A 10,894-nucleotide genomic window follows, 5' to 3' on the forward strand; every position below is an offset into this window, starting at 1 on the left:
TGCTTCGAAAGTTTGCAGCTTCTAGCAGAATTTTGTTAGCTTACTGTCTTGAGCTCTCATTACACACACACAAAATTTTGAAAAGAAACTTTTGTTGAGAGGATAATGGGGGCAGAGGCAGGGAGTGAGAAGCATATTAATGAAGTTGAGACTACATGGGGCTATCGACTTGGTTAATTAAATCACATTTGTAGTATTTGTTTTTACTTAAGTTGTCTATCTAGAAAATACCACTTGAAGTTAGAGGCTCAGAGTTAATGGTTTACATATCTTCGTCTTTTTTAAAAAAGGATCATCAGGTCCAATTTTGCAGAATTGATACCATCTTAACACAATTAAAAAGGTTCACTTGAACAGTTTCCTCGAAAGCTGCCTGGAACGTTTACTGTTTTTCTTATTAGTGTGGTTCTGCAGATATTCTAACTGGAACAGCGCAGAGAGGGATGTGCTGTAAAGCAATATGGTGCCCGTGTTCTCAAGCTCTCCCTCACTGGGAGTCACAGCTTTAAGATGTTCTTTCAGGAGCACCTGCTGTCTCCTCTTTTCCATTATTCTGGCAGATTGTGGAGCCTTCCTCTTAACCTTGGAATACATTCATCCGCTGCAGGAGATGTTGTGAAAGAACGAGATCAATCTGCCAGACCCGTATTTCACTTAGTGCCCAAAGTCAGAAATGCCACTGGGCATGAGGAGTCATGGCTAGGGATCACTTGTTCCTGCATAATTGCCCACTCCTGTCTTTAGCTCTCAAAGAATGGTGTCGTACTTGGAATATTCTTACCGTGTTACTTTTGTGAAGGCTTTAAAAGTTGCCATTGTTGCCACACATGCAATGAGGGAGGCGGCAGCCCATTGTTTGCCCTGCCAGCAGTGGGTGCATGACGGCCTTCGTGCTGTACGCGTCTTAGCCTTTCATTCAGACGGGCAGAGAGCAAAGACTTTTGTGCTTCGCTCTATTGAATTTCATTTACGGTGTGAGTTTTTATATTAAGCACGTAAGAGCTAATGAGAAAAGAGATTGTCAGCTCTAAGGTATACCCTGTAATTTTCAACTCTTTGCTTTGTATGTCTTCTCTTTGTCTGAATCCATCTCCAGGGGTCCTGGCTTGCCTGGATGGCTATATGAATATAGCCTTGGAGCAGACAGAGGAGTATGTAAATGGACAGCTGAAGAATAAGTACGGGGATGCATTTATCCGAGGAAACAATGGTAACAGCCCTTCACTCTACAGTTATATCGCATCCAAAACAGGATCACCAGCATGTTTTCTAGATGATTTAAAAGTTCAGTTTTAGTTTTGCTTTGTTTTTAAATTCTTATTACATCTCAGATCTTCAGTGTGGCTAGTTCTTTTTTGGATGCTTCATGGCATTTTGGAACTAGAAATTCTCTTCTTCCCTCCCTTTGCTGATGGTGAATTGAGGGGCCTTGGTACGCTGACCCAGAGCTCTGTTCTCGAATACAGTGTGTTATATTCCCCCAACACGGCCTCTCACACTGGCGGTTGGTGCTCTGAGAATGGCCACTGTTTCCCTGCTACCTTCTTTGGTTTGGCAGTTAGCTTGTCTTGTTTCTCTATTAAGCATTCAGATGCTTTTTTTCTGTGGGAGATTTGTATCCTTTAGTTTGGCAGAAATGACAAAAGAGGAAATATGGTTCTGAAGTTACCCAGCTTTTTTAACAACTTATTATTGATATGATTATTATGGTTACTTTCAAGTACCTGGTTTAAAAACACATTATCAGTAAAGTCATATTTGAATTTTGGGGTGGGGGCGGGGAAGACATCAAAACTGTGGGAATTATCCCTTGATTCATCCCCACTTTTTGGTCCCATCCCCCAAATGGAGCTCTGTGACTCTTGATTCGGGGTTTTTCATTGATGTGTATTCTTTAGTTCAGATAACTTCTTCAGCCCCCATAACACTTGGATCTCTTTGCTGTGAACTAAACATCCTGACTTTCATTGTAGTTATTCTACCTCCTGTCCTTACAATACCATATTGCTGCTTCACATTATATCTTCATTTTATTTTATTTAAAATTTTTTTATTAAAGTATAGTTGAGTTACAGTGTTGTATTAGTTTCCGGTGTGCAGCAAAGTGATTCAGTCATATATGTGTGCATATATAACTGAATATATATATTCTTTTCAGATTCTTTTCCATTATAGTTTATTGTAAGATACTGAATATAGTTCCCTGTACTATATAGTAGGACCTTGTTATTTATCTATTTTATATATAGTAGTTTATATCTGCTAATCCCAAACTCCTAATTTATTCCTCCCCCCACTTCCTCTTTGGTAACCATAAGTTGGTTTTCTTTGTCTGTGAGTCTGTTTCTGCTTTGTAAATACGTTCATTTGTATCATTTTTTTAGATTCCACTTATAAGCGATATCATGATATTAGTCTTTGACTTATTTCACTTAGTAGGATAATCTCTGGGTCCATCTGTGTTGCTGCAAATGGCATTATTTTATTCTTTTTTATGGCTGAGTAAATTCCATTGTATATATGTACCACATCTTTATCCATTCCTCTGTCAGTGGACACCAAGGTTGCTTCTATGTCTTGGCTATTGTAAATAGTGCTGCTGTGAACATTGGGGTCACATCATATCTTTATATATATACCTTTTTAGTCCTTCCAATGTGTAGAATTTCTTTTCCTATTTTTAATATTGTTCTTGTTTGACTCTTTCCATTTACTAAGAAATGTTAATGATCTTTCCCCATCTCAGTACAGCTGATAACAGCAGTCAGCTAGCTGCAGGTTCTGTGAGAGGTGATAGGATGCATCCTGTCATGTACAGACTACATCTTGGACTTGGCCAGTCTCCTAGGGATGTTTTTACTGTCATTCTGATGCTTTCCTTTATATAACTTTTTCCATGGGGTAATCGGCTCCATAATTCACATCCTAGGCTCTTAAAGAGGATCCTGGCTTATTTAATTAATCTGTGCTATGTCCTTTGATCAGGATATCTCTTAATGTTCACTTTGCACAAACCTGTCAGACTCTGAGTAGGCGTGGGTGGTAGGAGGGGAGGTACACCTCTGGGGAAAGCTTGGTCTCTAGTGACCAAGACATTAGATGTGGTCTGATTCTCATGTACTACATATTCAGTATACCCTGAAGAGTTCATGTGGGTGGTCACGAGAGGACTAGCTGAGCAAAACTTCGGATAAACCAAAGGCTGATGCTTTACAAGGAATTCAGAATAAGACAAAATAACAAACTCCTCAGCTCTTGTTTATCCTGATGCAATTAAAAAAGTAGACAGGAAGTTTAGTGATTATATCGAGGAGATGGATGAAAATATTTATTTTTTATTTATTCTTTATTTTGAATCTGAAGTCTGGCCTGGTAGATTTACTAATTTGCTTTAACCACCAATCATAATTGTTATACCTAGAATTATAAAACATTCGAAGATTCCAGAGACTTTCACATACATTTTATTTTATCCCCTTGGTTGCGATTTGCAAATCCAGTCAGATGTATAGCTAAGATCAGAACACAGTCCTCTAAGACATCAAGCCCAGGTCTAGAGTCATAAAATTAGTTTTATAATAGTTCTAGAATTTATTGTGTGGTTTGAAAATTCCTTTGAAATATGCAGAGGTGTCAGACTAAAATCTGCTTGCTTTTAAAACTTGCTATTATGATACTTAGAAAAGTTTTTTTCAATTTGTTCATTTTCTCTTTTCAGTGTTGTACATAAGTACACAGAAGAGGAGGATGTGAAGACACCTAGAGTGCCATACTTTTCACACTCGGATATGTTTTTTATTAAGTTTTTTGGTTCTTCTGTCATATAATTTGTCCTATTTTGTCATAGTTGGTGATTTTTCACTGACACGTGAGTGAGATAAATGTATAAAATTGTGGATTTAATTGTAAAGAGTTCTTTCATATTTAAGTTGCAGTCATTTTCTTTTACCTCTATGTCAGTGAGCAGAAAGCAAAAAGAATTTTCAAAAAAGAGAAAATCTTTCTCCCTGCATGATTTGTAACTGAAGTCTCAAACAACACCATTTGATTTGCCTGCTTTGCTTGTGGGACTGACTGAAATGATGGACGTGAGGACAATTAAAACATTTGTAGAGACGGCTTCCTCTCTCCTGCTCTGTTCACCGTACAGAATGCTTGAGGGAAAATGTTCCACGAGGCATCCAGTTTCAGTCTCAGGCTGAAAAGGTTCCCTGAGACCAGATGCTCAGCCTCTGTTTCCATTATCTTGATAGGAAATAGAATTGGGCGTCTAACCGTGGCACTTCTGCAAAAGGAGTGGGAATCCGAATTGAGCTGGGGGAGAGATTCTAAAGGTTCCAACATGCTAGGTGTAGGTGTAAACGTTCCTTTTAAGCCAAGTCTGTGCGCACTCATCTTACATCTCCCCTGGGCGGTTCACGCGGTGGGTGACGGAGTCCGGGCCATCCACGCCGTCCTCTCACTTTGTGAACACGGTGGAAAGCGAGGCCTGGAATTTGTAAACTCATTCAGGTTCCAGTTGCTCTGCTATGACTGGAAGAATTTCTCTGCGCTCTGGCTTAGGGAGGGGCTCCCGGGAAGCCTTTCTCTCCAGTCCCAGCTGGGTTTGATGTGACCTCATCAGAGCACAAGTGTCCACGTTGCTTGGCACGAGGCAGCCTCTCTGTGTCATGTGGCTCCTGCCGAGAGGGTTTCCCACTCTATTCATGACGTTTCCACAACCCTGCTGTATTCCCTGAACAGTTCACGCTTTCTCTCGGAACAACAAACACATCTGGGCACTGCGGTTGAACGAACACCAGACAATTGTGTGACCATCGTGTTGGCCTTCCTCCTCCGCCCCTCCCCCTTCTAAGCAGCAGTCCTGTTCCAGGAGCGCCGTGTGAGTTTCAACAGTTTCCTGGTTGAAGGATGTGCGGGCAGGATGGGGAAGGAGGGGAGGGAAGGGGCGGTGCTGGGCCTGGAGAGGCATGTGTGGTATTTTGTCTGGTTTTAGCTTAAAGGTCACAGAGTAATTGGAAACAATTATTTTTTAATTAATAACTTAGGAAAGGTGAACAGAAACATTTCACAAGGTATTACTGCACACCAAAAATAAAACTATGCTTCAATAATTTATCACTCCTTGACAGAGGCTTGAAAAGGGTCCAGTCTATAAGTACAAATCACCAATTTGCTCTTTTATAAATGACTTCTTCTAAGGGGAAAGTGGATGTCCCTCCAAGTGGAGCATACATGTTCTCATTTGTTTTGTAGAATATGGGGCTGCCAGGTTACTGCATCCCTTCATTTACTCACATCAGCCGCTTCTAAAAGCAGTTCCACTGTTATCTCCCACCAATCTGTAGCATCCTGTTTTTGCTAACTTTTCCCCTGACCTCCCTTTCGGTATGTGTCTATTTTCCCCTTGCTGTCTCTCTGTTCTGATATCTGTGTGGTGGAGTAGTGTTTTCAACCATGGAACTACTTTTAATCATGATCAACTTTGGGAAGTGCTACCATTTTTATGGTAATAAAGGACTGTATTATTCACTTGTACCAATGCAAGTTGTCCCCTGTGTATACCTTCACATAGTAGAACGGTGAAACAAAGTATAAAAGCTAAAATTACTTTTTTTCTTAACTGGAGTCTCCTAGAGGTCAGTGAATGATTTCCAATTGCATTGTAGCAAAGACATTTGTTCTGGGTTGAAGAATTTTTCACTTGAGTAAATACATTTTTCCCTGTCTCTCTGCCCCCAAACTCTGGCCACCAGGCTCTGTGTCTTGGGCTGTGACAAAACAGTGTTTAGCGAGAAACAGAAAATTGTGCTTGATTTTCTTTTTTTTTTTTTAGACTATCTGACTTCATGTTCTGTTTTGGTCTTCTGAGCTGTTCCTTGGTTAATCTTCCAACAAGTCGAATTGATTCTTACTTCAAAACTGTTTATCCCAAAACAGAGCTGTTGACAAGTACAAATACAGATGGCAGACATGTGCTGTGATTTCCACATTCACATCTCAGCATTCAGGAAGGGAATGCTATTGAGAGATGGTTTACATCTTCAGCTTTTTTATCCAGGGCAATGTGGAGTGCATGCTGGGAGTGCTTCATTACGTGACAAATAGTCAGTGTTTAAGGGGTTTCCATAAGGTCTGAGAACTCAGCGGCGATGACTTGCGTGTATGGTTTAGCACCTGGGAGGCTATAATAATCTATAAGAATAAAAGTGACCTCTGGGGGGAAACATTGTCTTCGATAATCACACTGACTCACAAGTGACCTTAGTACAGCATTCCAGGCCGAAGGGTCAGTCTGTCCTCTTACCGTGGGCTGACACTGACCTTTGTCCTCATAGAAAATGATCCTCAAAGTATTGGCTAGCTCTTCTATTCAGAGGCAAATCCTGGCCCATTCTGTGGCCAGGACTAGTCTCCACAGCCAAACTGCATTAACCATCCTTTTTCTCTCCACGAAAAGAAATTGTTGGTGAAAGGAAAACAAACTCCAGTTTTTATCTCCTGTGACCTTGTTTCTGGAGGGCCTGCACTCAACAGCATGGCTCTGACTACCTTTACTAAGATTGCCCCCATCGTTGTTGAGCTAAACTCCACCTGAGAGTTCGGCTTGACTTCTGGGATCTGAATATCCAGCAGCTACTTTTATTCCAGTTTGTACCAGTACACAGCAGCACACAACAGACGTGCGGCACTAACACATGTCTCCGTTGTTGACCGACCAGCTTTGACTCACCAGTTGGAGTCCAGTTAGCCAAAGTGGGGATGAGACCACAGAAGTGGGTGGGCAAGAGTGGCACATGCCAAGTGGCGGGACAGTGGATGTGACCCTGACACTTGCTCTGCGCCTCTCTCAGCCTGCTTCCCTGGTTTAGGGGATGGGGGAGGGGGCCAGGCAGTGGGATTTGAGGAAGTGGTAGCAGAAATCAGTTTCACATTTAGGGAATGATAACAGTAGGCAGGCACTGTGCTAGGTCCTGTGGAGAGAGTAAAGTAAGTGTGACCCTGTTCACGCTCTCCATACGAAGTGTGCAGGTTTAGGTGTTTGTGGGAGAAAATGGTGTCATCCTTTTTTTTTTTTTTAATTGAGACAAATTTTGAGAATTCCTTTAAAAATCTGAACCCTTTAGGTGGATTTGATCATCTCAACTGTATGTTCATATCTTGCAATTCGAGATAACCTCAGGACTAGATAATTTTGAAATCTGATTGTCCCCATCTGTTTATCCCATTTCCTCGCAGGCCCATATGGTTCAAACTCGCATCTTTATACACTTTTTTTTTTCCATCTAGCAAAAGCCAGATTTTTGGTTTCGATTCATCTGTCTTATTGAAAGATTATCTCTTCTTAGTAGTAATTTGGGAGTTATAGCAAATAGAAGGTGGACATATTCTAGGACCTTCATAAAATCATAAAACACTGGAGCAGTTGAGATAGAACATTTTGTAAACAAGATAGGTCTTGTTTACAAAATGTTCAAATCCATATGGACTCCATTTCTTCCAAGTTTCGTAATGGAATGGATGCTGGAGGGTTTAGCAAAATATTCTACCAATAATTTGGATTAAAGGCGAGGCCAGTTTGTGAAAAGTTTACATAAAATAATTTTAGAGAAACTGTTTTACTGCCATCATGTGCAGCATTCCAAATTACTATTCAGTGTTTACATCAAATAGAAGTCCTACTGAACTTGTAATAAAGAAAAAATAAAAAATTTGTAATCGGCACGTTGAGTGGATGTTGCTAGGATACCGGACAACTTTTTTTTTTTTCCAGGTGGTGTGTCAGTCATAAACAACTCCCAAATCTCAGTGGTTTGAAACAAATGATTTTCACTCATGCTGTACATCCACAGGGGCTTGTAGGTAGGACTCTGCTCATGTGGTCATCTGGGGGCCCAGGCAGAGGGAGGCAGCACCTTATGCTTCTAGCATCTCAGCGTGACTCAAGGCTTGGTGCCCTGGCAGAAGAGCGCAAAGCATCACGCCCTGGCTCTTAAATGCTTCTGCTTAGAAGTGACACCAGTCACTCCCACTCCCATCTTATTAGCCAAAGGAGGTTACATGGCCGTGGTTTACCTTAAGTTTTCAGTAAAGTATAATCTTTTCATGGACCTAGACGGGGAAGAAACCAGAAATATCGGTGAACAATGTTCATATTTATTACAGTATGTGTATTAGGGTTCTCCATAGAAACAGAACCAGTGGGGGTGTGTGTATATCTGTCTATCCATCCATCCATGGGGGGCAGGGAGGGGACATTTATTTTAAAGGACTGGCTCACACAGTTGTGGAGGCTCGGTATTTCAAAATTTACAGGGTAGGCTGGAGACCTGGGGAGGAATTCCAGTTCGAGTCCAAAGGCAGTCTGGCAGAATTTCTTCTGGGGAGGTCAGGTTTTTTTCTATTAAGGTCTTCAACTGATTAGATGAAGTCTGGCCACATTATGGAGGGTAATTTTGCATTACTCAGAGTCTGCTGATTTAAATGTTAACCTCATCTAAAAAATACCCTCACAAAAACATCTAGAATATTTGACCAAAAACTTCAGTACCATGGCCTAGCCAAGTTGACTCATAAAATTAGCCATCCCAGAATGTTAACTACATCCTTTGCATTATACATTTTTCTTACAGACTGCAAAAAGTCTCAGATTTTTATTGCCTTGAAAAAAATCCTTTTTTCGTTGACAGGGGTCGAGGGACCTGTGTTCCTAGTGCCTTAACTACTTCTTCACTAGATTCCAAAGGAAAGTAGTGATCGTTCCTTCCATAGTTTCTGAAGCTGGGTGTGGATAGGTTGGTTTGGTTTTGTTGCAGGATAACTTAAAAGTTCCCTATATTTCTGGATTTAAAAGAAAATGCAAAAGGTAAGAAAATCCATTCCGTGGAGCAGGTAAACATGGTCCCAAGCCAGACACATATGTTTTCTGTCCACATATTGTGGAGAGCCGTGGAGCCTTTCATGTACATCACAGCCATACCCTGTGTCAGCTGTGTCTCAGAGGCACAGGGTATATTACATCTAAAACTGAACCTCATCACTTTTCAAACAGGTTGGTATGGCTCTCACTTTCAGTATATTTGAAACCCATTTTAAGTATCTTTATCCTGAGAAAGCGAATGTGCTTCCTATTTGTCCTGTTGGTAGGACCTGACCTTTGAGCTGAGCAAGCCTGCCTCACACCCTCTTCCCAGTCTCTCTGGCATGAGCACAGATGCAGAGATTTCTGGGATGATTTCCCCACCTTGGGAGTACGGTAGAAGATCCCCACGGGATCACACCTCCGCCCTGACCTCAGGAACCGACTGGGCAAGTCCTCGCAGTCTCCCTCTGTGGTCACTGAACAAGGCAGTCGCCTTTCCCAGACACTGAAGCCTGAAGCAAAGAAGTTCCGAGACTTGCCTGGGTCACTTGGGGAGTGGCTGCGGCTAGAATAACAGTTCCCACTATTTGATCAGGCTCTTTTTTTTTTTTACATCTTTATTGGAGTATAATTGCTTTACAATGGTGTGTTAGTTTCTGCTGTATAACAAAGTGAATCAGTTATACATATACATATGTTCCCATATCTCTTCCCTCTTGCGTCTCCCTCCCTCCCACCCTCCCTATCCCACCCCTCTAGGTGGTCACAAAGCACCGAGCTGATGCGGCTGCTTCCCACTAGCTATCTACCTTACGTTTGGTAGTGTATATATGTCCATGCCACTCTCTCACTTTGTCCCAGCTTACCCTTCCCCCTCCCCATATCCTCAAGTCCATGCTCTAGTAGGTCTGTGTCTTTATTCCCGTCTTACCCCTAGGTTCTTCATGACCTTTTTTTTTCCTTCTTAGATTCCATATATATGTGTTAGCATACGGTATTTGTTTTTCTCTTTCTGACTTACTTGACTATGTAGGACAGACTCTAGGTCCATCCACCTCACTACAAATATCTCAATTTCGTTTCTTTTTATGGCTGAGTAATATTCCATTGTAAGTGTCCATCATCGGATGAATGGATAAAGAAGATGTGATCAGGCTCTTAAGTGCTGAGTTCCGTCGACTTCTCTGTTGATTGTACGTTTAATCAATAAATCAATGTTCTCTTTACTCATCGTCCCAGTAGTCACAATAAGAAGGCCCCAAGGTGTGTGCGGTCCTCTGTGTTCAAAGATGATGTTGCTGACAGTGATTTGTTGGCGCTCCGCTTGGGTGTGACAGGAAAGATCAATAGGCAGCCAACAGCCCTTTACACCCCGGCCGAGGTACAAGCTGCCCTGGGGCTGTGTCTGCAGGTGCTGCATCTTGAGTTTTTTGACATGACTGTCTTTTAGAATTTGTTCCCCCCGCCCACCCCCGGAGTCTCCTGAATCCTAATTTCTACACGCCAGGCTGTTTCCCAGCAGCCTTTTGCTGCATCTTCATGTTAGAAGCTGCATCGTCGGACCCAGTAAGTACATGAGAGAGATGGAGACAGACAGTGTGCAATGGGATCTCCTTTTCCTCCCCGACCCAACTCTGGCTGCATCCATTGTCCTTGGTCACAGGTACATGCGCTCAGATGTCAAATAAAGACTGAAACAGTTTAGTGCCCTTTCTAGAGTGAGATTTGCCGTGCTGCTTGACCACCCTCCTCTGCACCCTGTCACACCCACAGTGTGAGCTCAGGGGTCCCTCGCCCCCCACCCCTTGAAGCAAGACCCACCCCATGAAACCGCCACACCCAACACATGGGGCTCAGAATCCAACCGGGTCGTGTTGTGTTTCCTGTTAGATACATTTTACTTGACAGGTTTACTGATGACTCCGCTTTTGCTGTTCTCCTTACCATCTTTCACTTTATTATATAACTTAAAAAAAAAACACACTTTTCACTGAAGCTGATCACTGAGAATTGTGATGGAAAAGTCCAGGA

At 42.0% G+C, this 10,894-nt stretch overlaps 1 long non-coding RNA gene across 1 annotated transcript; it reads left to right on the forward strand.

Moving 5' to 3' along the window:
- The first annotated feature begins 1,067 nt into the window (after nt 1-1,067).
- On the forward strand, nt 1,068-4,119 carry LOC113626062 (uncharacterized). Its single transcript, XR_003435008.1, has 2 exons — nt 1,068-1,210; nt 3,719-4,119. It is a non-coding gene; the product is annotated as an uncharacterized LOC113626062 (long non-coding RNA).
- Nucleotides 4,120-10,894: the final 6,775 nt, after the last annotated feature.

This window comes from Aethalodelphis obliquidens, unplaced genomic scaffold (assembly GCF_003676395.1).
Source record: "Aethalodelphis obliquidens isolate GAN/ISIS:26980383/991018 unplaced genomic scaffold, ASM367639v1 scaffold17, whole genome shotgun sequence".
Lineage (NCBI taxonomy): Eukaryota > Metazoa > Chordata > Mammalia > Artiodactyla > Delphinidae > Aethalodelphis > Aethalodelphis obliquidens.